Source organism: Aethalodelphis obliquidens, unplaced genomic scaffold (assembly GCF_003676395.1).
Source record: "Aethalodelphis obliquidens isolate GAN/ISIS:26980383/991018 unplaced genomic scaffold, ASM367639v1 scaffold39, whole genome shotgun sequence".
Classification (NCBI taxonomy): Eukaryota; Metazoa; Chordata; class Mammalia; order Artiodactyla; family Delphinidae; genus Aethalodelphis; species Aethalodelphis obliquidens.
The window spans coordinates 10179170-10190689 of NW_020837983.1; the positions used below are offsets into that span (position 1 = coordinate 10179170).

At 36.8% G+C, this 11520-nt stretch overlaps 1 protein-coding gene across 1 annotated transcript in view; it reads right to left on the reverse strand.

The window, feature by feature from the left end:
* Positions 1–11520, reverse strand: part of RGS22 (regulator of G protein signaling 22) — a 150555-nt gene that overhangs the window by 108601 nt on the left and 30434 nt on the right. The window lies entirely within an intron of this gene.

Genomic DNA, 11520 nt, shown 5'->3' on the forward strand with positions numbered 1-11520 from the left:
CTTGCCTTACTGCATTAGCAAGGACTTCCATTACAATGTTGAAAAGGATTGGTGGGAGGAGACATCCTTGCCTTGTATCTGATCTTAGTGAGAAAACTTGGGTTTCTCACCATTAAGTATGATGTAAGAAGATTTTAAACTATGAATCCAATTTCTTTAATAGATTTAGAACTATTCAGATTACATATATCCTTTTGAGTTAGCACTGGTAATTTGTATCTTTCAAGGAATATGTCTATTTCATTTAATTACTGAGTTTATGGACATAAAGCTGTTTGTATTCCCTTATCTTCTTTGAATGTTTGTAGTATCCATACTGCTGTCCTCTCTTTCATTTGTGATACTGATCAGTTATTTCTTCTCATATTTTTTCCTCATCATTCTGGCTAAAAGTTTATCAATTTCATTGATTTTTTTTCAGAGAACTAGCCTTTATTTTCATTGATTTTCTCTCTTGTCTTTCTGTTTTCCATTTAACTGATTATGTCATTTATTTATTTAATTTGGGCTTAATTTTCTATTTCTAGTTTCCTAAGGTAGAAGCTTAGATCATTGATTTGCGATCTTTAGTCTTTTCTAACATAAGCACTTAATGCTATAAATTTATCTCTAAAGAATTATTTAGTTGCATCGCACAAATTTTATGTTGCATTTTAATTTTTATTCAATTCCCCATAATTTCGAACTTCCCTTGGGACTTACTCTTTGAGCTATGGGCTATTTAGAAGTCTGTTGTTTAATTACATATTTGGGGATTTTTCAGGTGTCTTTCTGTTACTGACTTATAGTTTAATTTTGTTATGGTCAGAGAACTCATTTTGCACGGTTTCAAATCTTTCAAATTCATTGAAATTTGTATTACAGCCCAGAATTGGTCTATTTTGGTAAATATTCCAAGTGTACTTGAAAAAGACTGTGTACTCTGCAGTTGTGAGGTGAATTATTCTAGGAACATCAATTAGATTGACTGGATTCCTAGTGTTGTTCAGATTTCCTATATCCTTACTGATCTTCTGTCTTTTTTTTATTGGATTACTGGGAGAACAGTGTTTAAGTCTTTAACTATAACTATGGATTGTCTATTTCTCTTTTCAGTGCTATCAGCTTTTATTTCATGTATTCTGAAGATCTTTTGTAAGGTGCATAATTATGGGTTGTTATGCTTTCTTGGTGAATTGATCCCTTTATCACTATGTGATGTCTCTTTATATCCATAGCAAGATGCCTTCTTCTGAAGTCTACTCTGATATTAATACAGACAATCCAGCTTTCTTTCAATTAGTAATTGTATGGTATAGCTTTTTGCCTTCTTTTACTTACAACAAAATTTTGTATTATATTTAAAGTGATGTTCTTATAGACAGAAAATAGTGGTGGGTCTTTTTTTTAACCCATCTGACTCTGACTCTTAATTGGGGTGTGTAAGCCATTTAAATTTAATGTAATTATTTATGCATATGATTAAGGTGCTGCTAATTACTGATGTGGTTTGCTCAAAATCTACCATCTTGTTTTCTGCTTGTTCCGTATATCCTTTATTTCTTTTTTCCTCATTTTCTGCCTGTTTTTGGTTTGAGTACTTTCTTATTCCTTTTTGTCTCCACTATTATTATATGATTTATGCCTCTTTAAAATATTTTTAAATTGTTGCCCTGTTGTTTACAGTATGTATATTTAATGAATCACAGTCTACCTCAAATATATCGAGTAAGATCACCTTTTAGATCTTTCTGAGAGACTGTGTCAAAATACATAACTCAAGTTAAGAAGCTCCTTGTACACCGATATTGAATCATTATGTTGTACACCTGAAATTAATATAATGTTCTATGTCAACTGTACCTCAATAAAAAAATAAGAAGCTCCTAATAAACAGTTTTTAACAATAAAGAAATAGGTTATAAAGACTTCCATGAAATAAAAAATTTCTGTTCACTAAAGAAACTGAATAAACCAATAAATATCACTGTCCCAACTAGGGAAAAAAGTTTTTAACTAAATGTTTATACAGTGCTAAACTGTCCATAATAGATTTCCTTGTTTTAAATTCAAAACAATGCTATAACATAGTTGTTATTACTATTTTTATTTTTGTATTTATAAACAATATTTATAAATACTGTTATTATTATTAATACATTTAATTTGATGAAATTAAACAAGAAAGACAGAAATATATCTGAATTCAGTAAAAGAAGAATTGAAGACTTTCCAGGCTGGAGAAGAGCTATGTTTTAAGTATTAGATATATGTTAGCTTAAAATGTCCATCAGACATTTTAAATCAAGAGAAAACAGTATTGTTACACATTATTATTTTCATTTGATTCACATAACAAACCTAAGTAGTAGGTATTGAAGGCATCATTTGACAGATGGGGAAAATGAGGCTCATCAAAATGACTTGTATAAAAGCACAGTCTAGTAAGTTGAAGAGCCAATATTAGAACCCAAGTTCTTATACATCATGCTAGGGAGACAAAATTCAGAAGCTGAGAGAATTTAACGCCAGGGACTCAGAGCCACACAATGTAATTTCAAGATCAGAAATCTCAACCCCATGCAGTGCAACCTGGGAATACTCAACCTGCACCCACTCCAGCTACAGTTATCTTGCTAGAGCAGCCCTGGAGAGGCACGTCTGGGGAAACCCTGGCATGGGCCTACTCCAACTCCAACCATCCTACCAAGGGAGCCCCGATGCTGTATGCCCTGGGGACACCCCCCCCATCCCAGTCCACATCCTCTCCAGCTCCAGCTGGCATTCCAAAGCTTCCTAGCACAAGCACTTTACACAAGGAATACTCCTACACAAGGCCGCATCTTCAACATCAGGAGAGGTATCTGTTTGGCCTGATTCACAGAATCAAATACAGAAAGTCACTGAACCAAGATGGCAGAGTAAAAGGACATGCTCTCACTCCATCTTGCAAGAACACCAGAATCACAACTAGCTGCTGAACAATCATCAAGAGGAAGACACTAGAACTCACCAAAAAAGATACCCCACATCCAAAGACAAACGAGAAGCCACAATGAGACGGGGGCAGGGGGGCAATCACAGTAAAATCAAATCTCATAACTGCTGGGTGGGTGACACACAGACTGGAGAACACTAATCCCACAGAAGTTCACCCACTGGAGTGGAGGTTCTGAGCCTCACGTCAGGCTTCTCAACCTGGGGGTCCGGCAACAGGACCTAGAGAATCAGACATTGAAGGCTAGCGGGATTTGACTGCAGGACTTCGACAGGACTGGGGGAAACAGGCACTCCACTCTGGAGGGCACACACAAAGTAGTGTACAAATCGGGACCCAGGGGAAGGAGCAGTGACCCCAAGGGAGACTGAACCAGACCTACCTGCTAGTGTTGGAGGGTCTCCTGCACAGGTGGAGGGTGGCTATGGCTCACCGTGAGGACAAGGAAACCGGCAGCAGAGGTTCTGGGAAGTACTCCTAGGCGTGAGCTCTCCCAGAGTCTGCCATTAACCCCACCAAAGAGCCCAGGTAGGTTCCAGTGTGCGGTTGCCTCAGGCCAAACAAACAACAGGCAGGGAACCCAGCCCCAGCCATCAGCATTCAAGCAGATTAAAGTTTTACTGAGCTCTGCCCACCAGAGCAATACCCAGCTCTACCTATCACCAGTCCCCCGAGTCAGGAAGCTTGCACAAGCCTCTTAGATAGTCTCATCCACCAGAGGGCAGACAGCAAAAGCAAGAAGAACTACAATCCTGCAGCCTGTGGAACAAAAACCACATTACCAGAAAGAAAGAAAGGAAGAAAAGGCAGAGGGCTATGTACCAGATGAAGGAACAAGAAAAAGCTCCAGAAAAACAACTCAATGAAGTGGAGATAGGCAACCTTCCAGAAAAAGAATTCAGAATAATGATAGTGAAGATGATCCAGGACCTCAGAAAAAGAATGGAGGCAAAGATCGAGACGATGCAAGAAATGTTTAACAAAGACCTAGAAGACTTAAAGAACAAACAAACAGAGATGAACAGTAGAATAACTGAAATGAAAACTACACTAGAATGAAACAATAGCAGAATAACTAAGGCAGAAGAATGGATAAGTGACCTGGAAGAGAGACTGGTGGAATTCACTGCTGCAGAACAGAATAAAGAAAAATGAATGAAAAGAAATGAAGACAGCCTAAGAGACCTCTGGGACAACATTAAATGCAACAACATTCGCATTATAGGGGTCCCAGAAGGAGAAGAGAGAGAGAAAGGACCAGAGGAAATATTTGAAGAGATTATAGTTGAAAACTTCCCTAACATGGGAAAGGAAATAGCCACCCAAGTTCAGGAAGCACAGAGAGTCCCATACAGGATAAACCCAAGGAGAAACACACTGACACACATACTAATCAAATTGGCAAAAATTAAAGACAAAGAAAAATTATTGAAAGCGAGGGAAAAATGACAAATAACATACAAGGGAAATCCCATAAGGTTAATGGCTGATTTCTCAGCAGAAACTCTACAAGCCAGAAGGGAGTGGCATGATATATTTAAAGTGATGAAAGGGAAGAACCTACAACCAAGATTACTCTACCCGGCAAGGATCTCATTCAGATTCGATGGAGAAATCAAAAGCTTTACTGACAAGCAAAAGTTAAGAGAATTCAGCACCACCAAACCAGCTCTACAACAAATGCTAAAGGAACTTCTCTAAGTGAGAAACACAGGAGAATAAAAGGACCTACAAAAACAAACCCAAAACAATTAGGAAAATGGTCATAGGAACATACATATCGATAATTACCTTAAACGTGAATGGATTAAATGCTCCAACCAAAAGACACAGGCTTGCTGAATGGATACAAAAGCAAGACCCATATGTATGCTGTCCACGAGAGACCCACTTCAGACCTAGGGACACGTACAGATTGAAAGTGAGGGGATGGAAAAAGATATTCCATGCAAATGGAAATTAAGAGAAAGCTGGAGCAGCAATACTCGTATCAGAAAAAATAGACTTTAAAATAAAGAATGTTACAAGAGACAAGGAAGGACACTACACAATGATCAGCGGATCGATCCAAGAAGAAGATATAACAATTATAAATATATATGCATCCAACATAGGAGCACCTCAACATAAGGCAACTGCTAACAGCTATAAAAGAGGAAATCGACAGAAACACAATAATCGTGGGGGACTTTAAAACCTCACTTACACAAATGGACAGATCATCCAAAATGAAAATAAATAAGAAAACAGAAGCTTTAAATGACACAACAGACAAGATAGATTTAATTGATATTTATAGGACATTCCATCCAAAAACAGCAGATTACACTTTCTTCTCAGGTGTGCATGGAACATTCTCCTAGATAGATCATATCTTGGGTCACAAATCAAGCGTCAGTAAATTTAAGAAAATTGAAATCATATCAAGCATCTTTTCTGACCACAAACAACACTATGAGATTAGAAATTAATTACAGGGAAAAAAACGTGAAAAACACAAACACATGGAGGCTACACAATACGTTACTAAATAACCAAGAGATCACTGAAGAAATCAAAGAGGAAATCAAAAAATACCTACAGACAAATGACAATGAAAACACGATGATCCAAACCTATGGGATGTAGCAAAAGCAGTTCTAAGAGGGAAGTTTATAGCTATAAGTTTATAGCTATACAAGCTATACAAGCCTACCTCAAGAAACAAGAAAAATCTCAAATAAACAATCTAAGCTTACACCTAAAGGAACTAGAGAAGACAAAACAAACAAAACCCAAAGTTAGCAGAAGGAAAGAAATCATAAAGATAGAGCAAAAATAAATGAAATAGAAACAAAGAAAACAATATAGCAAATAAAAAGAGGGAGAGGACTCAAATCAATAAAATCAGAAATGAAAAAGGAGTAGTTACAACAGACACCGCAGAAATACAAAGCATCCTAAGACACTACTACAGTCAACTCTGTGCCAATAAAATGGACAACCTGGAAGAAATGGACAAATTCTTAGAAAGGTATAACCTTCCAAGACTGAACCAGGAAGAAACAGAAAATATGAACACACCAATCACAAGTAATGAAATTGAAACTGTAATTAAAAATCTTCCAGCAGGGGTTTCCCTGGTGGCGCAGTGGTTGAGAGTCCGCCTGCCAATGCAGGGGACACGGATTCGTGCCCCGGTCCGGGAAGATCCCACATGCCACGGAGCAACTGGGCCCGTGAGCCCTGGCAGCTGAGCCTGCGCATCCGGAGCCTGTGCTCCACAACAGGAGAGGCCACGGCAGTGAGAAGCCTGCGTACCGCAAAAAAAAAAAAAAAAATTTCCAACAAACAAAAGTCCAGGACCAGATGGCTTCACAGGTGAATTCTATCAAACATTTAGAGAAGAGCTAACACCCATCCTACTCAAACTATTCCATAAAATTGCAGAGGAAAGAACACTCCCAAACTCATTCTATGAGGCCATCATCACCCTGATACCAAAACCAAAGATACTACAAAAAAGAAAATTACAGACCAATATCACTGATGAATATAGATGCAAAAATCCTCAACAAAATACTAGCAAACAGAATCCCACAAGACATTAAAAGGATCATAAACCATGATCAAGTCGGATTTATCCCAGGGATGCAAGGATTCTTCAATATATGCAAATCAATCAATATGCTACACCATATTAACAAATTGAAGAAAAACCATATAATCATCTCAATACTTGCAGAAAAAGCTTTTCACAAAATTCAATACCCATCTATGATAAAAACTCTCCAGAAAGTGGGCATAGGGAAACCTACCTCAACATAATAAAGGTCATATACAACAAACCCACAGCAAACATCATTCTCAATGGTGAAAAACTGAAAGCATTTCCTCTAATATCAGGAACGAGACAAGGATGTCCACCCTTACCACTATTATTCAACATAGTTTTGGAAGTCCTAGCCACGGCAATCAGAGAAGAAAAAGAAATAAAAGGAATACAAATTGGAAAAGAATGAGTAAAACTGTCACTGTTTGCAGATGACATGATACTATACACAGAGAATCCTAAAGATGCCACCAGAAAACTACTAGAGCTAATCAATGAATTTGGTAAAGTTGCAGGATACAAAATTAATTCACAGAAATCTCTTGCATTCTTTAACACTAATGATGAAAAATCCAAAAGAGAAATTAAGGAAACACTCCCATTTACCATGGCAACAAAAAGAATAAAATACCTAGGAATAAATCTACCTAGGGAGACAAAAGACCTGTATGCGGAAAACTATAAGACACTGATGAAAGAAATTAATGATGATACCAATAGATGGAGAGATATAACATGTTCTTGGATTGGAAGAATCAATATTGTGAAAATGACGATACTACCCAACGCAATCTACAGATTCAATGCAATCCCTATCAAATTACCAATGGCATTTTTTACAGAACTAGAACAAAAAATCTTAAAATTTGTACAGAGACACAAAAGATCCCAAAAAGCCAAAGCAGTCTTGAGGGAAAAGAACAGAGCTGGAAGAATCAGACTCCCTGACTTCAGACTATACTACAAAGCTACAGTAATCAAGACAATATGGTACTGGCACAAAAACAGAAACATAGATGAATGGAAGAAGATAGAAAGGCCACAGATAAACCCACACACCTATGGTCAACTAGTCTATGACAAAGGAGGCAAGGATATACAATGGAGAAAAGACAGTCTCTTCAATAAATGGTGCTGGGAAAACTGGACAGCTACATGTAAAAGAATGAAATTAGAACACTCCCTCACACCATACACAAAAATAAACTCAAAATGTATTAGAGCCCTAAATGTAAGACCAGACACTGTAAAACTCTTAGAGGAAAACATAGGAAGAACACTCTTTGACATGAATCACAGCAAGACCTTTTTCGATCTACCTCCTAAAGTAATGGAAATAAAAACAAAGATAAATGGGACCTAATGAAACTTAAAAGCTTTTGCACAGCAAAGGAAAACATAAACAAGACGAAAAGACAACCCTCAGAATGGGAGAAAATATCTGCAAACGAATCAACAGACAAAGGATTAATCTCCAAAATATATAAACAGCTCATGCAGCTCAATATTAAAAAAACAAAGAACCCAATCCAAAAACGGGCAGAAGACCTAAACATACATTTCTCAAAAGAAGACATACATATGGCCAAGTAGCACATGAAAAGCTGCTCAAGATCACTACTGGAGAAATGGAAATCAAAACTACAATGAGGTACCACCTCACACCAGTTAGAATGGGCATCTTCAGAAAATCTACAAACAACATATGCTGGATAGGGTGTGGAGAAAGGGAACCCTCTTGTACTGTTGGTGGGAATGTAGATTGATACAGCCACTATGGAGAACAGTATGGGGGTTCCTTAAAAAAGTAAAAATAGAATTACCATATGATCCAGCAATCCCACTACTGGGCATAAACCCAGAGAAAACCATAATTCAAAAAATACACATGCACCCCAATGTTCATTGTAGCACCATTTACAATAGGCAGGTCATGGAAGCAACTTAATGCCCATCGACAGATGAATGGATAAAGAAGATGTGGTACATATATAAAATGGAATATTACTCAGCCATAAAAAGGAACAAAATTGGGTCATTTGTTGAGACAGGGATGGATCTAGAGACTGTCGTACAGAGTGAAGTAAGTCAGAAAGAGAAAAATAAATATCATATATTAAGGTATTTATGTGGAACCTAGAAAAATGGTACAGAACCGGTTTGCAGGACAGAAACTGAGACACAGATGTAGAGAACAAACATATGGAAACCAATGGGGGAAAGTGGCAGGGGGTGGTGGTGGTGGTGTGCTGAATTGGGTGATTGGGATTGACATGTACACACTGATGTGTATAAAATTGATGACTAATAAGAACCTGCTGTATAAAAAATAAATTAAATTAAATTAAAAAAAATACAGAAAGTCCAACAGAGGAGACAGAGGAATATGTTCCAAAAAAAGAGAACAAGCTAAAACTTCAGGAAAAAAAAAAAAAGCTTAACAAAATGGAGATAAGAAAGGTACCTTATAAATAGTTCAAAGTAATAATAATAAAGGTGCTCACTGAACTTGGGAGAAGAAAGGAGAAACACACTGAGAACTTCAACAGAGTCAGAAAATATAAGAAAGAACCAATCAGAGCTGAAGTATACAATAACTGAAATGAAAAATACACTAGAGGGGACTGATAGCAAAATAGATGATATGGAAGAAGAGATCAGTGATCTGGAAGACAGAAAAGTGGATATCACCCAATCAGAAGAGAAAAAAGTTTTTTTAAAAAAATGAGGATAGTTTATGGGACCTCTGAGACAACATCAGGCATACTAAAATTTGTAGATGACTCAGAAGTAAGAGAGAGAGAGAAAGGGGCAAAAGCTTATTTGAAGAAATAATGGCTGAAAACTTCCCTAACCTGGAGAAGGACATAGATATTGAGAACCAGGAAGCACACAGAGTCCCAAAGAAGATGAACCCAAAGAGATCCACACCAAAACATACCATAATTAAAACGGCAAAATTAAAGATAAAGGAAGAATTTTAAAGGCAGCAAGAGAAAAATAACTAGTCACATACGAGGGAACTTCCATAAGACTACAAGTTTATTTTTCAGCAGTACCTTTTCAGGCCTGAAGAGAGTGGCATAATATATTAAAGGGCTGAAAAATAAAAACTTACAACCACGAATGCTCTACTTGGCAAGATTATCATTCAGAATTAAAGGAAAGATAAAGAGTTTCCAAGAGAAGCAAAAGATAAAGGAGTTCATCACTTCTAAACCACCCTTATGAGAAATGTTAAAGGATCTTCTTTAAGTGGAAAAGAAAAGGCCATAAATAGAGATAAGAAAATATTTGAAAGAAAAAAATTACACTGGTAAAGGCAAAAATTATATATAGTAAAGGCAATATCAGTTACTTAAAAAGCTAGTATGATGCCTAAAAGACAAAAGTAGTAAAATCAACTATAACTACAATAAAATAAAAAGGTATAAAATATGATGTCAAAAACATAAAACATGGGGGAGTAGTAACAATATGATGCTTTTATTTTATTTTTATTTATTTTTTTTGTGGTACGTGGGCTTCTCACTGCTGTGGCCTCTCCCATTGCGGAGCACAGGCTCCAGACACTCAGGCTCAGCGGCCATGGCTCACGGGCCAAACCACTCTGTGGCATGTGGGATCTTCCTGGACCGGGGCACGAACCCGTGTCCCCTGCATCAGCAGGCGGACTCTCAACCACTGCACCACCAGGGAAGCTCAATGATGCTTTTAGAATGCATTTGAACTTAAGCAACTATCAACTTAAAATAAACTGCCATGTATATATAGGTTATATTCATGAACCTCATGGGAATCACAAACAAAAACCTATGATAAACACACAAAAAATAAAGATAAAAGAACCCAAGCATAACATCAAAGAAAGCCATCAAGTCACAAAGGAAGAGAGCAAGAGAGAAGAAAGGAAGAAGAACTACTAAAAGAACCAGAAAAAAATTAATAAGTACATACCTATCAATAATGACTTTAAATGTAAATAGACTACATGCTCCAATCGAAAGACATTGGGTGGCTGAATGGATAAGAAAACAAGACCCATCTATGTGCTGCCTACAGGAGATTCACTTCAGATCTAAAGACACACACAGACGGAAAGTTAAAGGATGGAAAAGATATTCCATACAAATGGAAACCAAAAGAAAGCTGGGATAACAATACTCATATCAGATAAAATAGACTTTATTTTTTTTAATCTGGCCAGAACCTTTATTATTTCAGAAATAAGCACCCTATGTAACTTGAAGTGGTTAGAATAGTTATTTATGGATTACTGTAATAAATATTTGTCAAAACACCAACTCTCTCAATAATCACACACTTATTTCATTCATAAGAATGTCCAAAAATAACTCTTCAGTATCAAAAAATTTACAAATGGCACAAGAGAGTTAAATAATGGTCTTTGGAGGAGAGAAGAAAAATTCTGCTAGGGGAAACTCTAATGAAGCATTTCCTCCATTACATTTTTGATTGATATGGTTCATGAAAGAAGCCTTGCTTTGCCTTCCTTTTTTTAGTGATTCCTCTGAGAGGGAATGCAAGAAACCAAATCTGAGGGGAAAAACTGCTTTCATAGTCTCAAGTGTAAACCACAAACAGGCTTCGCTGATAAAAGCTTTAAAGCCGGAAGAGATGAGAAAGGCAAGCATGTGTTCCTTTAAACATTTCAATAAATTTGCAAAAACATTCAGCAATTATGCACATGTTGTTTGTATACTTAAAAATGCAACAATTTTCATGCTTTGAATATTTTTTCCTGAATGTTTTAAGGATATTTTGTTCTAGACAGCTCAAAAGTAAGGCTTACACACACACATAATATATATAACAGGAATTCTCCGTATGATTAGCACTGTGGACTCTCCTGACAGTGTCAAACAATGAAAAGCCAAATATGATCACATCTATACTGTAAGGAGAGCCCGGAGAATCGCTTATGTCTTTG